The 25,988-nt window shown below is 34.0% G+C and overlaps 1 non-coding gene across 1 annotated transcript; it reads left to right on the top strand.

The window, feature by feature from the left end:
- The first annotated feature begins 13,211 nt into the window (after positions 1-13,211).
- Positions 13,212-13,293, top strand: TRNAS-UGA (transfer RNA serine (anticodon UGA)). The gene has a single exon. It is a non-coding gene; the product is annotated as a tRNA-Ser (tRNA).
- Positions 13,294-25,988: the final 12,695 nt, after the last annotated feature.

Genomic DNA, 25,988 nt, shown 5'->3' with positions numbered 1-25,988 from the left:
GTTTTGATATTATATTCAAATTTATAGTTATATTTAACATAATTTTTTATATTCTCTATGCATACAATACTATTTATATTCGAATTCTTCAAATGTAATTAAAATTTTAAAAAATGTTGTCAAATATTTATAATTAAAAATTGTAACTTTTGACTTCTTTAACAATAAACATATATATTAAAAAATCCCGCTTATAATGGAAACAATTTTAGGCAATATTGAATATAATTTTAAAATAACTAGATTTAAATTCAATGAAAAGATCCAAAAACGTGGGTATGACAAAGCCAATTGATTAAACTTGGTTGCTTTCAGTGTGGGCTAAGCAAGCAAATATATTTGTGGATAAGAGAGGTCTAAATATTTGAACTTTTTAAACTTTGGAGCATGTTTAACTCGGTATTAAGTGAAATATGTGATATACCTTTCTTATGATAAAGTCAATTTATAATGAAGAGGATAGTAAATTAATTTGACTTTTAAAAATTTAACAAAAAACATTTTTTATAAATTCATGTTAAGATTTAAAAAAAAACTTATTCAAATTCCTATTTTTATTGATGCAACCAAACACAGAATAGTCATCTACCGATTCGTCTTCCGGAACAACCAAACACCTTCAAATGTTATTCAAGAATTTATTTTCAGAATACGCAAATTCTAGAAGAGAGCTTATTCGAGCATAGTGGAATTCTGCAGTGACCAATTCTTGCAATCAAATGAGGCCTAAAGGCACAAGGTGGAATTAAGGAGGGCTGGAATTTTAAGATGACATTTATTTTAAGTAGGAGCCAATAAGATAGGGGATAGTGTTCAATTACTCATTTCCAACTCTAGCCTAGTACACTTTTAAGAATTTCAGAAATGGATTAATCCATAGATGTAGTATGGTGTGTCTATAATGCATGGCCAAAATGAATTCTTACCGTACAATCACTAGAATACAAGTTATATCAAATCATCGTGATGTGTCTTCGCAGAGAGCTCGAAGATCAACAATTATATCGAATCAGAATGACTGCAAAGATAAATCAAGAAAACGAGTTTTAGAAGACTTGTGGGGAAGAGTTCGAGGTGAGCAGTGAATATTAGACAGAACAATGTAATCAAATATTGTTGTGCGGTTTCTTTTTTTCCTGTGGAAGCGATATTTAAAAGCACGTATGGGGGTAATGGTTGGAGGTGGCTGTTAAATATTAGACAGCAAATAGATCACCCAACTGATTCATTCAAGTCAGATCAAGATCATTAAGTCGGAGTTATTTCTTGGCAGTGGCATTTAAGATCACGTCTTATCACTTCAATCGAACTTGAAAGCAATTAATGAGCTCTTTCAGTCTTTATATTCTCTGCTGTGACGTCTCTGTAACGTTGTTGTTGTTCTCTTGGCTATGATGGTGGTGAATAATTATCTTGCCAGATTTCGTAAGGTAGAAGAAAATACAGAGAAAAGATACTCGGACTTTTTACATTATGTACTTCATATGTATTGTTTGCAAGCCGTATCATACATAATCTCCATAACTTTTGCAATGTTCGGGTTCCATTTTGTTGGAGATGTATGTAATTCTCAATCTATCGGAATGTCTATGTTAAATGTGAAATTCGTTAGACGCATAAAAATTCATTTTTCTTGCCAATCAATTTTTATAATTAATTCTTTTCTAATGTTTCTCACTTTAATTTGTTCTTTTACTATTTATTTGAACCTCAATTGGCTCCTAACTAAAAAGGCAAGGAGAAAAATAAATTTTCGATCCAGAAATTAGAAAGAATTTTTCGACCCCTTCTATTAAATGTGCAATAATAAACATTTAATATTCGGTTGTCCTTTTATCTGTTTCAATTTTCTATCTACTGCCGCGCGTCTTCATCGAAGAATTTGTGTGATTTATATATTAATTAATTAATTCCAGAAAACAAAAGAATTATAACTCTGCATAAATCAGAATCATAACAAGTAGACATTTTGAAACTCTAGCAACATAAAACAAATACAAACAAAGGTAAAGTCCCAAATTTGGCCATACACAGTGAATGGTATAGATAATGATTAAAAGCATGAAACAAATGATTGAAAACCCCATCATTTATGAACCCAATCCGTATACGCCAAGGATGATGAAGATAATGAACATTTGAATAGATTTCATAATTGTCATTTTGTAACTGCTCCAACACTTCTAAAACCCCTTCTTAGTTATCCAAATTTGCACAATTTTTTAATACACTCCATCTTTTGACTAGGTTTCCACATTTTGCATTTATAACTGCCAAATCAACTGAGATGACGATATTTTTGCATTTTTCACCTGTTCATGTTTTTGATGTGCTTCATGCAAATATATCTAGCAGAGCATTTTTGTTTCCTTACCCAACAAAATGTCTCTAATTTGATTCTTTCACGGCTGTCCATATCACGCCCTTCATTATTGCAAAAGCAAAACTCCAAGCCTTGACGCACATATTAACACATGCCAGACATTTTACTTGCCTGGCGTGATTGGTATCATGACACGTGTGTGTTAATTGAAACATGATTTTTTTTTTTATTAATATAATGTAGCTATAGAGGACAATGTTAAACACATTTTGGAAAGAGGTTAAAGTGTTGTAGTTACATTAATCTTCATTCATTTTGTTTTATGTCCATAAATTTAAGCCTTCTTTTACTCGTTATAATTCACTTATATAATAAATTAGTATAGACATTTTAGAGCTATTTGTTTTAAGAAATGTTAATAAGCACCAATTCAAATTATTTCATTTATCATGAAATGATTATATTCTATGCTGAATTAAAATTATTAGATACAAAGTTATTAAAGATTTTTATCTGTAATTTTTATTCAAATATTTTGAATTGATAATTAGTATCTAATTTTATATTTAATATTTCAAATATTTATCAATATTTATAAAGTAAAGTAAAAGTTTCTAAAATTTAATTATCTAATTAGACTTATTATTCTTAATATATTCTCACATAAATGGTATAAAAATGATACTTCTTTTCATATTCACTTCATATGTATTTTTGTATTCAAAATTCAAAATTCAAAAAAAAATTCTTGTATTTATTTTTGGTGATACTAGTTCTTTTAAATTATATAATTATTTTTTAATACATATATTATTCAATTGATACCTTTTTATTTTTTAATATTCACTTTATATATGTACTTTAAGTATCAAACATTCAAACAATTGTAATTTGCTCCAAATATATAAATTCCTTCTTCTCACTTCTTCTAATTTTATGTTTTCCACTTCATCTCAATTCTTTATTTTTTCAACCCACAACACTATATACATTATGTATATGGTAGGAACTATGATGCTTTATGTCTCTTTTTTATAAAATGTTGTTACTATGCTGAATTTATGTCCTGAGTTTGAATCTCTACTTTATTAGTCGCCAACTATGTGTAGTACACATATTAATGGATTTAGAAGTTTTATAGATTGCCTCTTCAGCTCGTGATTATATAATGGAGTACTCTCGCCTCTTGTGACAGTGTTTGTGTGATTTATTCTTAGGTAGATAAATTAGCTATTTGTTAGTCCTTGTCTATATATATATATATAGGCAATTAAGTTGCATTTTATAATTAAATTTTATGATTAGGAGCTATTTCTCCATCGTGGGCAGAAGAGAAAGACAAAGAACAAGTTGGTGATGACGTTGCTGATGGCTGGACTATTCCTAGTCTGCCCACCAATCCCAAAGATGCTTGGGGTTTTAATGATCGTGATGAATCACCTCCCTCAGTAGGCACTACTTTGGCGACCTAGAGCTGCTTAAATATTTTTTTTGATGAATAATTGTTCTATCTGGCTTTGGTCATGTGAACTCCTGCTTGGTGATCTTATATCCCTCAACCCCATTTCTGTGAATTTGTAACTATATTAATTTATTAATAGAAAGAGACTATTCATCAAAAATAAATAAAAATTTTATGATTAAAATTAGGGAACTTATAAAGTTCAAAAATCACTTTATTTTTGAATTATTTTTTCATCAGAAAGTCCAATTCTTTGATTGGTTACCAACAATTTTGGTAGGGATGAAATTAATTTTTTAATTTAAAAGATGAACAAAAATAATCTCTAGAATCCTCCATGGCCCCAATTGATGCAACATCCATTTGTCAAAGTGCAGACAAAGAATAATGCTTGGCCATCAAATTTGAACCCCCTTGAGAAGCTTGGCAATCTCAATTCACCTAGAATAATTAGCCAGCAGGATTAGATGCAGCGAATGGATTAGTGAATTTTTAAAAAATGATACTCAACTATCTTAGGTATGGATTCATTTTTGTATCTTGCCTTGCTTTTAGCATTTTCCATGTTACTCCTATTAAAAGTTGAAAAAGAAATCAAATCTACCCCTTGGTCTTCAAGGATGGACAATTGCTGCAAACGTGCTCAAAGGTTTCAAGGGTTATATAAAGGCTCCCTATTTTCCAGTAGTGTGCAATGTTAGACAAGATTTACCACGTACCTAGCTATCCAAATCTCTAGATCTTTCTTTCTATTTTACCTTCCCCCAAAAAGCTATAGAAGAATGTGCAATTTAGAGTTGCATGTTTGTTTTGTTGTTGCATTTAAATGGGGACAGGCTAATCTCTAGACAACATGCACTAAAGAAAAAATAGAGTCAAACTTTTTTTTTAGATTCATGAAAAAATATAGTGATTTTTTTTCAAATTTTTTGTTGTTTTTTACTACAAACTATGCAGATCATGAATATCAAATGCTGAAATTTTTAGAAAAATTCATGATGTTTTCAATGTTTTGAAAATTGGTCAACTGTACAGTTTGTAGGAAGGATAGCCACTTCCATTTAAATGATCCTTTTTTCCCTACTCTGACAAACTCGATTGCATGTGCTGGAAGATAATAATTTTTTTGGAGCAACTATTGATTTCGATGTGATAACTTTATCTAACTCTTTACCCATTTCATTATCGGATGGATCAATGGTGGAGAGTTGATCTAGATTCTGAGATAATTTGGGCATTGTTGATGAGGCTTTTTACAATGGTGTAATGTTAGTCATTCCACATATTGTCTGTGGATGCCAAACATTGCCACTGTTACATAGTTTTCTTTCACTATTGTAATGTTGCACTATATATTGCCACCTTGGTTGATGAATGGATAACTTACAAAATTAAAAAGAAGCACTCCAAGAAGAACATTACAACCACCAAGAAGTCTTTGAGAAGAAATATTTGAGAATAAATAAAACTAGCACTTGCATCATAGGATTCAATGTTTAAGTTGATATAAGTATATGCTCCATAGTAAATTGTCTAAAATGTAATTTTTAAAGAATTGTTAGTAAGGTATTTAACAAAAAAATAATAAACAATAACCCAATGTCTTCAAGGTTACTCCTTAGAACTATCTAGTTAAGTTTATAATTCAATATTTTTGAAATGTTATAGTCAAGGTTGCTTGGAATTTCATATATTTTACTAAGAAGCTTAAATTATTTAGTTAAATATAAAACTTAATAGTAAAAATTATAATTTTAAGCTCCAGCTTTATAGAGTACTTATCCAACCACATTTTGTTCTTGAAATCTAATGAATGAAGAACTTAGCTGAAATATTTTTCTATTTTTGTGTTGTACCTTTTGCTATGAAAAAAGACAAAGTGGTAAAAGTAAAATTTATAGAAATAAAAACAAGATGAATTTTTTTTCTAGAAATTTGATTTAAATAATATATTGATTTGAAAAAATTGACTTGATTTGTAGTTTATGAAATTATATAAGTGACATTAAGAAATATTTTAATTAATAACTCACAAAAAAAAGCGAAAATGAAGAAACAAGAGAATTTTTTAATTATGTGAAAGATAGATATGCTGATGAAATACATGGTATAGTAAACCCTTGATGGAAAGATAGAGCATATACAACAAAGCAGTGAAACCGACCAATGATCATGCCAAAACAATAGACTTTGCTTAGAGTGGAAAGATATTCACAGGAAAAACCCAGCACTGTGAACCCCTGATCACCAAGAATAGCTTTGAGGCATTAATATGACAACATGAAGAACAAAACCAAAGTATTGTGTAGAAAAACCTTGCAAATCCTAACCAAATTTCTCAAATTCTAAATCCTTTGTCCCATAATAATTGAGATCAAGAACCACAGATGGATAGAGGATGGAGCATAGTGTATAATCAAAATGATATCCAGAGGCAAAAGGAACAAAAATGAAAGAAATATTTAGATCTCCATGGCAAAGAAGCAAAAATTAGAGAAAAAGAAGACATAGAAATAAGGGCGAGGTAAGCAACATTCTTTAAAAAAACCAAATACGCTATCCAAAAGGTAAGAGAGCCCTCCCTTTTGTGCCAAAGCCCTAAAAAATCAATTAACCTAAAGGTCCAATAATCCCAATCCATCAAAATATCAATAGTATAATCCCCCATAAAAGGAGGCAAATGAAGCACCCACAATCATCATTAGTAATAAATTGAGCAAGGATCATTGGTTTGATCGCAAAAATAATGGAGTTTATGTTATATGGACCAGACCAAAGTTAGCTTAGATAGATCCAGTTAAGTGGTTCGAATCCATGAACAATGAATAGGTAGGTATCACTTATCTCTCTAATTATTTAACTTTCTTACACTGTAAAGACTCTAGATATAGGTAGTCTTTATTGAAAAAACCTCTTAGGTTGTTAAGGGGCATATCATAAATTTCTTTAAATGGTTTCCAAATTATAATGAAGAATTAATTACTTCCTTAAATATTCTGGTGTTGTTAACATTAAATAACATTCCTGTTGAGCTCATTGATCTTAAGTTACTCATTCAAATCAGGGAATCCTAAGGAGGTCTTAAGGGTTTTGAACCTCACCATAATAGCTCCAACTCAATAAAAATCTTGATTAATCTCAAACTAATACTATACCATCAGAAGGATATCAAAATTATTTCAAATAGATATGTATATAGGATTAATTACTCAATTTACAAAGGAGAAATCAAACATATCTTTCTCCTTAAAGATATGATGAGGGTAACAATTGATTCCTTAGACTTCGAAGAGGTAAAGATGGAAATTGGTATAGAGGAACAATACCTAGAAATAGAAGCTCAATTGCAAAACTCCTCCCACAAAAGGAACAATGTAAGTCAAGTATAAGAAACTATAAGAAATCTGAGCTCTATTATTGCAATAAACAAGGATGAGCCGAAAGGAGAAATAACAGAGCCAGAAATCCTACAGTGTTCTTAACAATATAAAGAAGAGGACCAAAATTACAACAGAGAAAAATTTAAACCAAATCACCCAAATAATATTTAAAGAAGGTATTGATTTGCTCAATATCTTGGACAAACAAACTTTACTCATAAAAAAAGGAAATGTGGAAATAGATGAAGAAATAATGGAAATTACAAAAAACATTTCTAGCATCAGATCTCTCAGTGAGGGAATAACACTTAAAATAAATGATACTATTGACCAAATAGTATTAACTCAACAAAAAACTCAAGAAAAGAGAAAGGTAAGTAGATCCAAGGAATATCTTCATCAAAAAAAGGAACATAAGAAGAGCAGGATGGTGAAAGAAAGATCCCAACAAGAAGCATTATGTAGTCATAAACAATAGACCAAGCAAACAGAAAAGATCAGTAACAAGCTGGAAAAATTCCTCATTATAGATGAGACAAATAATGTCTAGTTATTTTCAATAATAGACCCAGAAAAAAATGGAAAGTTGATATCTACTAGAAGTTAAGGTTAGGAAATGGAGAAAATAAAAATAGTGGTCGAGGAAAAAGGTGACAAAGTGTAACCCGCTCAACCTCCTAACATGCTTCATGGATGCCTTCTCACTTCACCCACATCAAGTGATCAAATATGACCAAAACCAATCAAAAATGGAGAGGAAGGTTTAGAAAGGTTTACCTCTAGATCATAGGGTCCATTACAATGTTCATCAACCCAAAATACATTCAAATCCTTATCAATTCCAAGAATTTTCTTGAAACTAAGCTTAATAGGGCTAAAAGGAATCAGGCCTCCAAACACCCTTTTTGGCTTATATCTCACAAACTTGCTTAACAAGGTGGAAAAAAGAAATCCATATTTTTACACTCTTTTGGAATATTTTTCAAATTTACCTAGTCTCACTTTCCCAACCTATCTATATAATGGTTTGCTAGATTTAAGCCTAAATTCAAGGGTTTTGCACTAATCTATTAGCATTTACAAGGGTTTGCTCACACACATAGAAAAACTCATCATCATGAATCCTCCTTTGACACATGTCTTCTTAACACTCATATCCCCCTCTCCATCCACTTAGATTGAAGCAACCAATGCATTCAATCCCATCAAATGCTACTGCAACCACTGTGATCCCTAACTGTGTTGCTCTAGCTTGCCTAGGGCATCACTTTAAAAATGAAAATCTTGCTTTCCAAGGACCAAACCTTTGTACACTTATAGTACAAGGAGTCATCTCGCACTTCCCAAGGAATCATACAGATGCCATGGTGGGAAGGTGAGTTATGACTCCATAACCAAAAACTGCCTATTTCAGACCGGCAATAAGGTTAAAACAAAAGATTTTACAAAATGCAATGAAATACTTTAAAAAAAAACCTAACTAATCACACACATAATATAGTACTTATATCCAAAAACTCATGCATAGGTTATAGTATAGAAGTCAATTCATTAAACAACCCAATGGAAGGAAAATGCATTGACTATAATAAAATTGTTTGTTCATAAATCAAAGTTACTTCAAAATTTCCTCCAACCCTTCTCATAGGTTGAGAGAAGCCTTATTTAGGTCCAACACACATGTCCCAACCATTTGAGGCAGTTATGCAACTCCTTGTTTGAAGTTTCTCCCAAAGCAATATAAGTTGTCATGACAACTTTTGCACTTTTTGCAAAGTTGTCATGCAACTTGACAATAGTTGAATAGTTAGACCAACCTTAGTCAAATATTTATGAAACTCTACCAAATTCTTAAATATGAACCTTGGGAGATAAAAGCACTATTCCACCCTTTCTTTGTCCAATCTAGCCCTCTAAATGCACAAATGTGATAACTGACAATCATGACAACTTTTGCACAATACCTAGCAACTTTGGACAAACAAGTAACATTGAACATTTCCAATGGCCTAATTAGACCTCCTCATGATCAAGACATACATCCTATGACTAACCAGCCCTATTATTTAACTATGGCTTAGCTAAGACCACTACAAGCCAAAACATGACTAGGAACCCTAGGTGACACAATAGCCCTAACTAGGTACTCTTGCACCATGCTCCCCCAAAAAAGTAAATCATGCCACTCTTGTAGACAAGATTTCATCAGCAATCCCTAGCTTCTTGAAGTCTATAGTTGCAACCCATTTTTCCTTTGACTCTGGCTTGTGCTTCCATTTGATGAGGTGTTCCATATACATCTTGTGCCTAGTGGTCTTCTTGACCCTTGAATCCAACACCTTGTCTACCTCTAGCTACATCTTGGGAGGTAAGGCATTGCCTTATACATCTTTGTCAACCTCCTTTCTGTTCATATCCATCTCAGTTAAATATCCCTTGAACTTGACCAAGTGTGCCACATTGAAAATAGGTGAGATACTCAAATCATTAGGTAGGTCCACCTTGTATGCATTAGCCTCATACTTGGCTAAGATCTTGCAAGGTCCCAATCTCTTCATCTGATGTTTCTAGTAGGTACTCCCTTCTACAATCTAGACTTATTCAAATGTACCATGACATAGTCACTTATTTCAAATTGAACATCCCTTCTCTCATCCACTTTAGCCTTCAATTTTTTTGTAGTCTATAGTATTTCCCTTTTCACTTGCTCTTGAATCTCTTTCATGGTTTGAGTGAAGTCTTTAGCATGACTGCTCCTATACTCCATAGCTCCAAGGTCTTTAAGTTCATGCCCACCCCTTGGATGCATTCCATAAACAACTTCAAATGGGCTCTTACATGTTGTCTTGTTTACACTATTATTGTATGCATACTCTTCTTGAGGAATAACCACATCCCATGTCTGACCATTTTCTTTAGTTAGGAATCTTAACAAGTTACCCAACACCCTATTAACCACCTTAGTTTAGGCATCAGTCTGAGGGTGGTAAGTTGAACCAACTGATAGGTTAGTTCCCAACTTACTCCACAATGTTTTTCCAAAAATGGCTCATAAATTTTACGTCTCTATCTGACACAATGCTTTGGGGTACTCCATGGATCCTCACAATATCCTCAAAGAATAAATTTTTTATATGGCTAGCATCATGAGTAGTTTTACAAGGTATAAAATGACTCATTTTGCGAAACCTGTCCACCACAACATAGATTCTATCACAACCCTACTTTGTTTTTTGTAACCCCACAATGAAGTCCATGCTAACACACTCCCATGATCTATTAGGGACTGGTAAAAGTTGGTACAAACCTGCATTACTAGCTCCTCCTTTTTATTTCATGTATACTACACATTGTTCCACATATCTTGTCACATCCCTTGACAACTTTGGCCAATAGTAAAACCTTTGAACTAGTTTCATGGTCTTGTTAACACCAAAATGACCACTTAGACTTCTATTATTTTTTTCTTGTATAAGGTTCTCTCTCATAGAACCCTTAGAAACACATAACTGGTTTCATTTTACCAATAGCCCACTTTGCAAGGTATAATCAACAAAAATACTATAAAAATTATTTTGAAATTCAGAACATTCCTTATAAGCTTTAGAAAATTCTTCATCATCCTTGTAGAGGTACTTGAAAATATCTATGTCAATACTATGTAGTTGAACCTCTTGAATGCTCAACATTCTCTTTCTCAGTGCCTCTGAAACCTTGTTCAATTGCCCCTTCTTGTGCTTGATGGTGAATGTGAATGCTTGAAGATATTCCATCCACTTCAAATGTTTATTGCTTAATTTTTCTTGTGTATTAATATAGCTAAGGGCTTGGTTTTCAGTAAACACTACAGACTCCTTGGGTAGAAGGTAATGCCTCTACTTCCTAAGAGACTAAACTAAGGCATACAACTCCAAGTCATAAGAAGATACTTCTTGTTGGCTTCATTTAACTTCTCATTGAAAAAGGCTACTAGCCTACCTTCTTTACTTAACACACCCCCTACTACCATCCCACTTGCATCACACTCTAGGGTAAATAGTTTGTCTAAACTAGGTAGTTTAAGGATAGGTTGTGTTGCTACTTGTTCTTTCAACTTTTCAAATGCTTCCCCTGCTTTAGAGGTCCACCTAAACTTGGTCTTCATCCCATCTTTAATGGTGTCTAGAACTAGAGCACAAATACCACTAAAGTTCCTAATGAATTTTCTATGGAATTGGGCTAACTCGTGAAAAATTCTTACCTCAGTTGCCATAGCAGGTGGTGGCCAATTTAGGATAGTTGCAACTTTGTCTTGATCCATCTTCAAAGATCCCTTGGATACCAAAAATCCCAAATATACAAACTCTAGCTTAAAAAACGCACAGTTTTCCAAATTGATTGCCAACTTCTCTTCATATAATTGTGCGCCTATGCCTTTGCTTATCAAAAGTTGTGTCCTAACAAGAATAAATGGCCCAAGCTAACCTTGACGAGTTGACAGTCACTATAGAGATCTATCAAAAATTAGATTGTAAACCATGAAGATCAATGTAAGGAGGCAGTATGAGCCACTATGAGTTTATAAACTATGGAGATCTATGAAAAAAAAATGAATTTAACTTTATAATTAATTTTTTATTTTTATTTTTTTATATTTTTCATTCACGGAGTTTCAATAATTAAAATTATAATTGAAATAAGAAAAATAATAATGTATGAATTTCAATAATTAAAATTATAATTGAAATAAGAAAAATAATAATGTATAAAATATAAATTTGTTATTTAATGTAGTAATTAAGTGGTGATGGTGATGTTATGTCCATCAAGATTCAAAACCAGACTCAACCATTATGATTGTGACCTTGTGCTTTTGCTTATCAAAGATAGATTGTGTCCTACCAAGACAAAAGGGCCTCCCATACAGTCAAAACAACTCTCACCCTTGACCAGCTGGCAGCCAACGTCAAGGAGCAAGGATGAGTTTTAATTAAACAATTTTTAGGTCAGTTTAAGTGGCCGTTTGAAAGACTGGAATTAAATGTATCTTAGAAGTCGTCATTTAATTATTACTGTGGAATATAATCGTTCCAGCAAACGTGACTCAAACGGAGTTACCTGAAAACGAATGATAAATGGCGATGGAAGGCCAAAACGCAACAAAATACATCATCCATTCTGATTTAAATTGTTTTTTCTGATCGGTATAAGAAAAGTGGACAATAGATGGCAATTCGCGCAGAAAGTCGGCTGTGTATTAACAGCACTGTGTCGAAAGTATTTATACAATATTTAAATATGAAAGAGAGCAAACAATTCATGTCGTTGTAGTATAGTGGTGAGTATTCCCGTCTGTCACGCGGGTGACCCGGGTTCGATCACCGGCAACGGCGTCTGAAACATTTTACTCGAGAGGATCAGAGGAAATTTGTTCTAAAACTTAGATGTTCAGATGAACTTGGTTCTAATGTCATCTCAAAAATCTTACAAACTAGCAATCTATTTGTTGCTTCTAATGTCATCTCAAAAACCTTACAAGCTACCAATATTTGAGCCGGAATTTCTCCACAGGAGCTTAAGCTGATTTGCAATTCTATGGGCTAATACTTTCCTTCACAAATCAGAAACATGATATCATGACAGAAGCTTAGGGCATACAGCCATTGAACATCAAAGTCCTTTCTGATGAAGGAAGCTGGAGATAGAGAGCTACAAAACCCATAAAAATAGCCTTAGCAGTATAAGAATTATACCATGGTTAACTGCAAACTCATATAAATGTGATATACACTTTTGTTGAAAATCTAAATGACATGGCTTTCATTAGTTAGTCTCTATGATCAACTCCCTGGTAATTAATCTACCACTGGCACATGGGGAAAAAGAAAATCTTCCTCCGAAGCTTTTCTAAACAGTTAAATCTCTTAAATAAATCATCCAAGTTTTTTTTTCATTCGTGCCATAAATCGTCGTAAGCCGTTACTTTTTCTGTATGAGAGCAATAATCTAATATAAATGATTAATTTTAAGATGAACATAAATCGACTACTTATTTTAACAACATCTGGTCGATATGTCCGAGTGGTTAAGGAGACAGACTTGAAATCTGTTGGGCTTCGCCCGCGCAGGTTCGAACCCTGCTGTCGACGTACTAAATTTATTTTAAGTTTGCCTTTGTTTGTTTTACAATTGGTTTTCAAAAGAAGTTTACATATCTTAAAGAAATGTCGATTATATTTACTACAATTTATAATATCTAAAATTATTTATAATTATTTATATCTCTTTATTTCTATAAGAATTTTAAAAAAATTGATGATTTGTATCTCCAAACATTATAATTTTAAATCATGTGCTTACATAGAAGATTTATATTAGAAACTCGTTGCTTTAGTCTGTATCAATCATAGTTCAAATTTCACAAAATAGATTTCATGCAAAAAGTCTGGAGATAAGGACTTAGATTTGTAGTCTTCTGAATTTCTAATTACTTACTATACAATACAATATTAGTAATTACAAATCTGTAAGTATAGTCCATATCAGTTAGTTAAAAATCTTATTGACTCTCACTTGTACCCGTAGTTAAAATTCTTGAGTGTTTTTTGCCTATTTAATAATATTTCTATCATATTTCTGATGAAGAAAATATGAATATTACAATGCAGTTGTGTTTTTACTTGTCACTATCAAATGACATTTTGACGCATAGGTATTTTTACCTCTGTAATTTGTAAATATGACATACCAGATCTTTGCTATTGCTAATATCAATATGTATTATAAATAATTAATATGCCTCATAAGTATTTTTGTAATGTGCTTGTGCTTGATTTTCTTGTGTTCTTCCTATTTTAGGCCTCAGCAATTCAACTTCATTTACACTTCAACTTACCATGTCTATAGCATATAAATTGGACTGTACTTTGCTCTGAACTTACGTATTTCATCTGATTCTTTAAAATTATTAATATTCTTATACACAACTATTGCGATCTCAAGCATGACTTACATTTTAGTATCTGCTATTTCACAGTTGTACAAAGTTTGTTAACAAAAACTAATCATCTCCAATCGACCGTTATAACTTGTCATTTTTGCAAATAACCAGAAGTTATATAGTTTGCACCAGTTATATTCTTTTGGAAAAGACCTTTATTAAAATTGTATATGCTATTGCTTATACCAAGGATGAATTTCAGTTCTAACTTAAGACTTAAGGACATTGAAAGTTATTTATATAAGTTCATTCTAAATTAATGTCATCAACAACTAGACACGTCACCCTTAGAGTATTTAGATTTTGTTCTCAATAATTGTCCATGTCAATCGTACATCTTGTAATGTGAGAGACAAAGAACTTTACAATATAAGTCCTCCATGTAAGCACATGATTTAATACTATAAGACTCATCTTTTTCGAGGTGCTTATTTTAATTTCAATCCTAATCTACTAAAAAAACAAAAACAAAAAACCATTCAAATCTTATGATTAATTTTATTTAATGTCGATAGACATTCTACAAAATGGTAGAGTGAGATGGTGTGAGTGTGTTAATGTTAACTTTTATCTTTATAGGTTAAATTTGACCACTATCTATACATCAATTGTTTTAATTTAATTATAAACAGATTATACTTTTAAAAATACATATGACATAAATTTTGTTAAAATTATAATGTTTGGAGATACAAATCATCAATTTTTCTTAGAAATGAAAATTCTTATATATATATATATATATATAAGCTAGTAGTAGTCGTTGCACACTATGGAAAACATTGTTCAAGAAATCTAGATAATAATAATTTTATTTAAATTTTAAATTTTATTTTATAAATATGGTTGCATTTAGGTTTATTATTTGAATTATTTTTATTACTTCTATATTTTTAAAGGTTGATATCAAACTATTCTCTACTTTAAAAAACCATTGTGTATGTAGTGTTTTAGTTGCATAACTTGAACACATGATTGATTTTCTTCAATTTAGTATAATGTTAGGAATTTATTTAATTTTAAATTTTGTAATCTTTAAATTTTATGTCCATTGGTTAGGGTTGGGAACAAGGTTATGGGCATGGATACATGTAGACCTAGCATCACAAAAATGGTTAGGAATATAGTTAGACTTAGATTTAGTGATAGGGCTAGGGTTAGTATTAGGGTTATATTGAGGCATACAATAAGGCAATTGTTATGATGATAGATTTATATTTAGGTTTAGGGTTTGGCCAAGGGTTAGAAGTAGAGTTAGAGTTAGACTTAGCATTACGACTATGGTTAAGGCTAGAGCAAGGGTTGTGGTAAGGATCAATGTTAGGCTTACAATTGGGGTTAAATGGATATGGTTATAGTCAAGGTTAGGGCTTGTATTATAATTATGCTTAAAGAAATTAGGGTTAAATAAGAGTTATGATTAGAGTCAAAGTTATGATAAGGTAAGTGTTAGGCTCATGATTATGGTTCAAATTGATTAGTAGAGTTAGGATTAGGAATTACAATTTCAAAGGGTTTATATTTAGAAGTAGGGTTAGGCATTGGGTTAGAGTTAGACTTATTATTGGGAGTAGGACTATGGTTAAGGTTGAGGTGAGACTTAGGATAAGTGAAGGATTAGACATAGGATTAGGGTTAGGACCATGATTACTCATTACTTGTTACTGTTAGATTTTAAGTGACAATTAGGAGCATAGTTATTATAAGCTAGGTGTTAAGTTACAAATAGGTTTATAATTATGAGTAGAGCTAGGGTTAGGGTTTTAGATTAGATTTATTATTATAGTTAGGTGTCATATAAGAGTTAGGTATATATGCTTGGAATTATAGGTAAGGTTAGGAATTAGAGTAGGACTATGATTAGACTTAGTGTTAAGTTTATATATGTGTGTGTATGTGCATGTGTGTGTGTGTGTGTGTGTGTGTGTGTGTGTGTGTGTGTGTGTGCGTGTTGAGAGTAATCCTTCTTGAGGTGCATATTGCACCTTGCAATTTGATAAAAATATACACCTTGAGAGAGATTACTGTTGACGTATTATATATCAACATTATCATTTATTTGGATTCATATTAGATTACATGAAGAAGGTTAAGCTTAGAAGGAAGATTAGGAAAAAGTATACAATTATAATTTAGGTTTGAGCTTAGTGTCAGTGTTAAGACTTTAGTTTTGATATAAATTTATGGTGCTCTCTCTCTCTCTCTCTCTCTCTATATATATATATATATATATATATATGTGCTCCTATATCTTCCCTATATATCTCCTACAACTTCTCTATACCATCTCCTCTCTCTCTCTCTCTCTCTCTCTCTCTCTCTCTCTCTAGATATGATCCTATATCTTCCCTATATATCCCCTACAACTTCTCTATACCATCTCCCCTATGGCTTCCTAGTCTTTCTAGATATTCCCCCAAATAGTCATCTCTCACACTATCTCCCCCTATCTCACCATCATATCGCTCCATCAACCTCCATATCTAACTCTCTCTAAGATCTATTTCTACTAAATCTCTTTCTCTCTCTCTCTCTCTCTCTCTCCCTCCCTCCCTCTCTCTCTCTCTCTCTCTCTCTCTGCCCCCTAATCACCATCTCTCCCACTCTCTTCACTCCCTGATATCCTTCCCTCTCCATACCCCTATCTCTAAGATCTCTCTCTATTAAAAACACATCTCTATTAAAAATATATATAAACACCTGCCTCACTTTCTCTCTCATCCCCTTTCTACTATCTCTAGTTATGCCCCCCTAATCACTCTCTCTCTAACTTGGCGATGCAAAAAATACAATTGAAACATATATGTAGACAAGTGTGTTATAAATTTATTAGATTTATTGAAAACTTACAAATATCAAATTTATTGAAGTGTCTATTTTGAATCATTAATTTTACAATAATTTAAAAGAAATTATGACCTTTAATTTTCTAGTCATTCATTGCATATGAACTTTATCTATATACAAGAGTGTAACCATCTTCTATTGAACATAAAAGTATTAGAAACATTCATTGCTATTAAATTGTTATTATATATACATTAAAATATCATGAATGAAAAGAGAGATGACTAGAGAGATGGCGATGTGAGTCTGTGTGTTCTGAGCTAGGGCATTCGTGCCCTAGCTAAGTCTGATATCTGCTTCAATCTGCTACATTGGGGGTGACTTTGTGTCTGCAGGGTTGTGTGTTGGAGGCTCTTCTTCTTGCGCTTGGGGTTTGGCCCAACTGTGGGAAGGGGAGAAGTTGAGGGTGAACAGGTTGCAGACTACGCCTGTTACTCTATTTTTGCTGCGAACGGGGGTAGTGGGATCCTTGCCACTGCTTTTTTTTTGATCTATTTCCGTTTGGTCTTTGAGCTAGGGTGGATACAGAGGTTTGTTGGGGGAGTTGGCTGGACTCCAACTGAGGGTGGGGGGCAGATTGCCTCTTAATTGTTCTAGGGTGGGTTTGGTGCCATAGCATTATGGCAGATTCCACAGAGGAAAGGATAGTGAGAGGTTCTACATTGGATTTTCGAGTAGCTTTAGGCTCGAAGTCTTCGTATCAAGGGATGAAGACCTTTGATAATAATTTGTTTGCACCGAATTCTAGGAATGTTGATTTGGGGCCATCTAATGGTTCAAGATTTTTGAAGACTAATGGTTGTCTTGAGAAGTGCAAGGAGAGGCCTAAGCTAGTTATCCCATTTACGATGATTGCGAAAGATGTTGAGTACTTTTCGAATCACTCATTATACTGTAAGTTTTTGGGGATAAGGGTGTCATTGCAATTTTTGGAGGCATGGACTCGAAGGACTTGGGAATCGAAAGTGGAAATGGAGATTATGTTATTGGAAAACAATTATTTCATGGTTACCTTTAATTGCACTACTGATCGCAATTGGGTTTTTGAGGGGGGGCCTTATTTTTATAATAAGGTAGGGTTGTTTATCAAGCCATGGCATGCTGGATTTAACCCTACAGAGGAACTTCCAAACCATGTTCCAGTGTGGGTTCAATTACCACGGCTTCCAATGGAATGCTGTCATGAGGATGTACTGCATCTTTTGGCCTCGATGATTGGTAATCCTATAGGAACGTCATTGCAAACCTTGGGCAAAAAGGTAATGACTTTTTCTCATATTTGTGTTGAAATTGATCCAAGTAGGCCATTACCAGATGCAATAGAAATGTGTGTGGGTTCATATTCTTGGGTGCAACAGTTAGATTATGAAACTCTCTCTTTTCGATGTCGGCTCTGCTGAGAATATGGTCATTTGCAGCGGAGGTGCCCAAGATTCAAGACTAGGAAGGCTCAGCCTTCTCAACCTATGAATAATCTTCCTATAGCAGACAAGGGAAAGGGCATTTCTTCGAATGAGGTTGGAGCTTCAGATGGTTTTGTGTAGGTTAAGTCTCGCAATCAGAATAGGGCTCACAAGAGGCCTTTTAATGAAAAGCATGATTATGGTACATTTAACAGGTTTAAAGTTTTGGATGAGCTCAGTCAACAGGAAGTGAACCTGGGTTTGATCAACTTGGATCAGGGGTTTGTGGATTTAGTTCAGGAGGAGCCTGTTCTGGAGGCTTCTATGGACCCACAAGAGGAGGGGTGTCAGCACTTGGAAATATATCAGCAAGGAGGAATCCCTGAGCTATAGGAACCTTTAGCCATTGTTTCTTCAGCAAGAGTGGACTCTCCATCTATGGGGGGGGAAAAGTGGCTCAAACTCAGCAGCAAAGCCCAAGCCTCCTCCTAGGCTAGGCATTTTGCATAAGGACATTAAGAAGAGTGGGGCAAAGAAGTTTGGCAAACCTAGTCGTAAAAAGGATATGGAAAAGATTAAACTTGCTGGGGAGAATTTGGTAGAGTCAGGGGCTGTTAAGCCTTTGGATTCTATTTTCACAAGCCCCTTGAAATGATAGTTCTGTCATGGAATGTAAGGGGCTTGAACAATGGCCCTAGACAAAAGGCGGTTCAAGAGTTAATCAGAAGGCAAAGTCCTGACGTTGTTTTTTTGCAGGAAACAAAGTTATCTATTGAGAATATGCAAGGTCTAATTCCTAAGTTGTGGAGAAATGGGAAGAGTCAGAGTATTGGAGCTCATGGAGCTTTTGGTGGTCTGGTTTGTTTATGGAATCTTAGGAGAATCCAACCGCTTTGGTGGATTTCCTCTAGGTCCTCTATGTCTATGATTGCTACTAGCCTGGAGATAGGAGAAGTTATATTATTCTCTAATATGTATGCTCCTACTGATTTCTAGGGTAGACGAGGTTTGTGGTCTCACATTAGATTGGTTCGTAGTATGATGCCCTTCTATTCTTGGATTATGGCAGGAGATTTCAATGTGATTTGTGAGCTGGATGAGAAGAGTGGAGGTATTGGAAGGTTGGAACCCTCTGCATTATTGCTTAGTGAGAGCATCAATTCCTTGAACCTTGCTGATATCAAACCAAATAATGGTCGGTTTACTTGGAACAACCGTCGGGTTGGTGAGTCTTGGATTGCAGAAAGGTTAGATCACTTTTTGGTTTCTTGTTATTCGGTTGGAGGGATGTGGTCTTCTTGCTCAGAGATCTTGGATTGGAGAGGATCAAACCATTGGCTTATCAAGCTGATTACAAAATCTACTCACATGCTCCATAAGCCTTCCTTCAAGTTCCAACTCATGTGGTTATGGGATCCTTCACTAAATGATTTGGTTTTTGAATGGTGGAGAAGGGAGAGATTAGCTTTTGGCACATCAATGTATGTCTTTGCTAAACTCCTTCAATCTGTTAAACTTGAGCTTAAACGGTGGAATCGTCTATATTTTGGGAATGTCTTCCAGGATAAGGTGTTGGCCCAAGAAGATCTAGATGATATTACAAGGAGAATTAGGGAGGAGGGGCTTACAGCTGATCTGCTTCAGGATGAGGCTCGAGCTGTGAAATTGCTGGACAAATGGGAGTTGCGGGAGGAATTGTACTGGAAACAAAAGGCTCGGATTGAGTGGCTACAGGAAGGGGATAAAAATACTGCTTTCTTCTTCAACTCTATGAAAGCTAGACGACAGGGTAATTCTATTACTGGATTGGTTAATGAAAGGGGTGATCATCTTTCTTCCTTCCTGGATATCTCTAGTGAGGTAGTGCGGTATTTTGAGTCTCTATTTCATGAGGACCTACAAGGGGGGTCTCCTAAGGAGGAGCAAATTCTTTCTTGTATCCCTTGTCTTGTTTCTGAAAATATGAATCAACAACTCATGAGGGAGATTTCATTAGAAGAAATTGAAGGGATTGTGTTTAATATGAAGAAAGGGAAAGCTCCTGGTCTGGATGGTTTCCCGATTGAGTTTTTCCAAGAATTCTAGGAAATCATCAAATTTGACCTCCTGGCAGTGGTTCGTGAATCTCAACCGAACAAGCAGATGTTAAGGGCTCTCAATGCTACTTTTCTTGCCCTTATCCCCAAAATGGAAGAGATGGATAGGTTGAGCCAATTCAGGCCCATTTCTTTATGCAATCTTATTTATAAAATTATTTCTAAACTTATGGCTAACAGATTGAAGAAGGGGATTGTTGATTTGATCTCTGAAGATAAAATTGGTTTTAATGCCGATAAGCAAATTTTTGATGGGATTGTCATTGCGACTGAGGTTATCCACTCTATGGCCAGGTCAAAGGAAAAGGCGATGTTTATTAAATTGGACATGGCTAAGGCATATGACAGAGTTAGATGGTCCTTCCTCTGGCAGGTTCTTAGCGCGTTTGGATTTGCAGAAGACTGGATTCAATGGGTCAAAAGTTGTGTTACCTCAGTATCCTTTTCAATGCTTATCAATGGTAGTCATTCTGATCTTTTTGGAGCCTCTAGGGGTCTTCGTCAGGGGGATCCTCTCTCTCCTTATTTGTTCATTCTTTTGGCTGAAGGTTTGGGGAGATGGATTAAACGAAATGTGGAATTGGGCCTTATCCAAGGTTGGAAGTGGGAGGGTGCGTTATCTCTGCAAACTCACCTGCAATTTGTGGATGACACTACTATGATGAGGTTGGCCACTATGAGGGAGGCCTCTAATCTTCAAAGGATCTTGGATGTGTACATGATTGCCTCTGGTCAGCAAATTAATGAAGGAAAGTCTTCTATCTTCTTCTTCAATACTCCAGGCCCTATTCAGCAAAGGATTGCCCAAACATTAAGATTCCAGATTGAGAGTCTTCCATTGATGTATCTCGGTATTCCCATCTCGGTGAGTAAACTCCCGAGAGAGTCCTAGCAAATTATTTTGGATAAATTTTAGGTGAAATTTAATCATTGGACTCATCGTTGGCTATCTTTTGCTGGTTGGGTCTAGTTGACTAAGTCTATAGTGAAAGCTCTACCCATTTATAGATCTATGCTCCAAGTTGCTCCTATGGGCTTTCTAAAGGATCTTGATTCTGTGGTGCACCATTTTTTATGGGTTGGTTGCTTGTAGTCCTCTAAATGGAGTTTGGTTAGATGGGAAGTGGTATGTAGCCCGAAACAGTATGGTGGATTGTGCCTCAGGCAATCAGCTTTGACTGGGGAAGCTTTGGCGGCTAAACTGTATTGGCAGTGGTGTAATGAGTAGGATAAGAGTTGGACCAGAATTATTTCTCATAAGTACCTTCCAGGAATTTCCCCTCTTGACATCTGTAGATACCCCCTTATGGGAAAGGGATCTTCGATTTGGGACACCCTTAAGAAAGGTGCAAAGCTTATCAAGGATGGATTATTTTGGATCTACAAGGGAGGGGAGGTAGCCCAGTTTTGGTCAGATTCTTGGGATGGGTATCCCCCATCAGTTCTCAGTTCCCCAATTTGGGGCTTCTTTGTTAGCAGTTTTAGGAGGTTGGCTGGTCTCGGGTGAGGGATTTCAAGTCCTTTTATCTCTATGATCAGTTAGAGATGGCAAGATGGAAGCCCCCAAAGGAATGGCCAGTTAATGGGTTACAAGAGGAGTGTGATGTGCTGCATAATATTCTATCTAGTCGAAGATGCTGCTCTCTCCAAGAAGATGACGTGCTTGCTTGGTCTCCCAATCCTAAGGGGATCTATATTGTTGCTTATGGTTACAATAGGTTGATGTCTCATAAGTTGGTTGGGCCTAAAATGCAATGGTGGAAAAAGGTTTGGAATAAGATTTCATGGCCAAAATGTAGTTGTTTTGTTTGGATGTTGGCTTGGAATAAGTGTTTGACTTGGGATAATATTTGAAAGAGAGGATTTCTTGGCCCATCTATTTGTGTTATGTGTGGGACTAATGAGGAGGATTCAGCCCACCTATTCTTTCATTGCCCTTTTGCCATGCAGCTTTGGCACTTTTGGTGGGGTGTTTGGAATTGCCCTTTTGCCATGCTTCTTCCCTGATTGAGTTTTGGCAAGGAATGGGTCGACCCCTTATGTGGCTCCCTTTCTGCAGGAGGTGTGGCTTGTGGGGCCTATATTCTTGTTGTGGTAGATTTGGCTGGAGCGTAATCGAAGGATATTTCATGGGGAGCAGAGGTTAGTGCAACAAGTTTGGCTAAGGGTTTTGGGCATGGTTCAAGAGACAATTGCAGCTAAGTGTGATGTGGAATTCCCTTTGGAGAAGAGTGATGCAGAGCTGGTTGAAAGATTGGAGTTTCTGGGATCCTCTATGTAAGAGATGGCATCGTGAGAGGCAAAAAGTTGATAGAGTTGGAAAGTGGCAAGCCCCTCCCCTTGGTGTGTTGAAGATCAATAGTAATGATTCTTCAAGGGGTAATCCTGGTCTAGCTGGTATTGGCAGGATTGGTAGAGACTCTCGGGGCACTGTGATCTTTATCTTTTCGATCTATAAAGGGGTTCAGACCATCAAATGGGTTGAAGGCTTGGCTATTCTTGTTGCTCTTGAGAGAGCTCATGCTTTGGGGTGGAAAAGGATAGTTTGTGAGTCTGATTCTCAGGTGTTGATCAATCTGCTCATTAAGCAGAAAGTGGTTGATGTTAACTGGCAATTGGCCAGGATTGTCCAACAAATTTTAAGGATTTGTTCTCTAATGGAAATGGTGACTTTTGTCCATATCCAAGGGAATGGAACAGGGCTATTGATTGTTTGGCAAAGTGAGCTTCTGAGTATGTTGAGGGATGGAGTATTGAGGAGTGGGAGTTTTAATCCCTCGAGAGTGCCATCTTGACCTAATGAATATTTTGGATGTGGATGGCATTGAGAATGGTGATAGATGATGGTGAGGGTTGTTTTAGTTATATGTGGGGAGGTGCTTTGGCTTTCTTGGGACCCTAGGTCCGTGCTTTCTCTGTAATGGTTCTTTCTGTTCTTTAATAAAGTTTTTACCCCTTTTATCCCAATATCATGAATAAAAAAATATAACTAATGTGTGTGTGTGTGTGTGTGTGTGTTGGATTTCTTACAAAATTAGAGTTATATAATGTATTTCAACAATTTATTGAAATTTCTATTTTACACAATATAATATAAATTAGAATATTATATAATCAAGTATATCCTAATTTATTTATACGATTTATTATTAATGATTTGCTAATTTTAAATAAATAATGACTTTGATTTTCTGATCATACATTGCATATGGATCGACAAATTCCTTTAATTTTTATAAGCCAGAAAAGAGTGAGATTTGATATTACACACACACACACACACACACACACACACACACACACACACATAGTTATAAGGTAGAAAACATTGATATTCCATATTACCAAGTACTCTGTGCAAGAGAAAAGAATGAATGGAAGAAACATGAAGAAATGTCATGTCCCCTCCCCAATAGAATTTGTTAGTAAATAATAAATTATTAATCGAAATATTAATCATAAATTATAATATAATTTATTATTAATATTAAAATGAAAGGAATGATATATAATCTATATATTATGATCTATAAAATAATAATAAACTATGATGTAATATAAATATATTAATAATACCACTGAATGAAATATAATATTACAAATATTAATTCATAATATTTTTAACCTACTATTAGATCATAATATTGTCATTATAAAATAAATAAAATAACAGTATAGAGAGACAAATGACACATATTATAATAGATATATTATTAAGCGGGAAAGCCTGAAAGACAAGTCACATATCATTGCCAACTTATGGTGAAATATAAACACCAGATTGGATTAGCTATGACTAGTTAAAGGATAGTGGATTCAGTGGTGATAAGGTTTAGTATAGAAGTGGGGCCACTAAGATGATTGGCAATATCAACTCATACGACAAAGAGAAACTTACACTCATTGATAACCTTGCAATCCACATCAGCTAAAGGAATAATCCATGGAAGTATTTATATTGGCAACGAGCATGGAAATACAAGGTGACCGCAGGAGATAATCTCAAAATTGGCACAGTGAAATCCTACATGTTAGAAAGACTAAGTACATCATTAGTCATCGAAGCAAAATAAGTAAAATATAGGAGATGTGACACTTGGAAAATATACATGTGTCTCTCTGTATCATGGTAATACAAAAGGAAAACATTATTTTCATACAGGGGATATACAAGGAAATCTCCTAGAACAAGAAAATCAATAACGAAATCAGAAATAATAACACAGATCCATCGCCCTCAATGACCAACACAGGCCACAGATATTAGAAGAAAGGACATAGATGCAAGTCGGTATCACTGAAAGAAACAAAGGTCATCGCAAGATATATTTCAATTAAAATATAAATCACAAGTAGCAAGGATTAATCGAATAGAAAATATGTTGGGGAACTGTTGGTTGAATCCAATCTTTAAAAGCATTCATTCTAACTTTACCATTGTTCTATATCATGAATACATAAATGCTCTAACATCAATCAACAAACACACAACTAGTATTATGAAAATCAGTTCATTTTTTTCATTTTTCTACATTCACAATCCAATTCATAATTATAAGTAATAATGGCACTCGGGGTCATTTCAAATCAATTAGCAAACATTGTCATGATAAAAAAAAAGATTAACAAAAGTATAACTATTCACATTCAATGACATAAAACTAGTATTATTGTTTAGAATTTGAAAATAAAGTAAACTAATGAAATGTGTATAAATATATGATATTCATGATTTTAATTTTTAATAATTATTTGGAATAAGAATTGATATATTTTCATAATTTTTACAAATAATATATTAGTTGTTGAAAAAGACTGAAAATTAGGGGTCTAGTTCTCACCATAAAACTATATGGAAATAAACTATTTCCCTTTGATCTCAAACTATGTTATAGATAAAATATATAGCTAGAACAATCAAAAATAAAAATTGACTTTAGACCTATATTTTCTCTTTTATAATGATTCAAATTCAACTCATTTGAAATCGATAGTTTTCATCTCCCACCACATTTTTAAAAATGAATCTATTTTAACTAGAAGAAAATTTATACATTCTAGAAGAGGACTCTCTCCTTTGGAACGTCATATAATTTTTAAATTGTTTTTATATGTTTTAAAGAATTCTTTCTCAAAATTGACATATTTTAGAGTGTTAAAATGTTCTTGTAGAATTCTTTAATTACTATATACAATATCTAATTAAAACACTATAAACTCTATATGAAAATATTCTTGATTTTGAGCTCTATAAAATGGTGTTTATATGTTATTAAAAAGATGTCATAAAAAATAGTATTATTGAAACGTCATTTTTCTTTTTAAAAAATTATTTTTTTAGTAATTGGATGCAAACTAATATAAAACATGCATTTAATAGATATTTCCAATTGAAAAGGTGTGAGACCATATATAACTTAGCTAGAATGAATTTATCTAGATCATGTGCATGGAAAAGAAGAAGAAGATAGAAATACTTAAATTCAGTCATTCTGATA

Source organism: Cupressus sempervirens, chromosome 3, assembly GCF_028749045.1.
Source record: "Cupressus sempervirens isolate cs-2001-9-10 chromosome 3, ASM2874904v1, whole genome shotgun sequence".
NCBI lineage: Eukaryota > Viridiplantae > Streptophyta > Pinopsida > Cupressales > Cupressaceae > Cupressus > Cupressus sempervirens.
The sequence above is the reverse complement of the archived record's forward strand: the minus strand, read 5'-3'. Positions and strand labels throughout refer to the sequence as shown.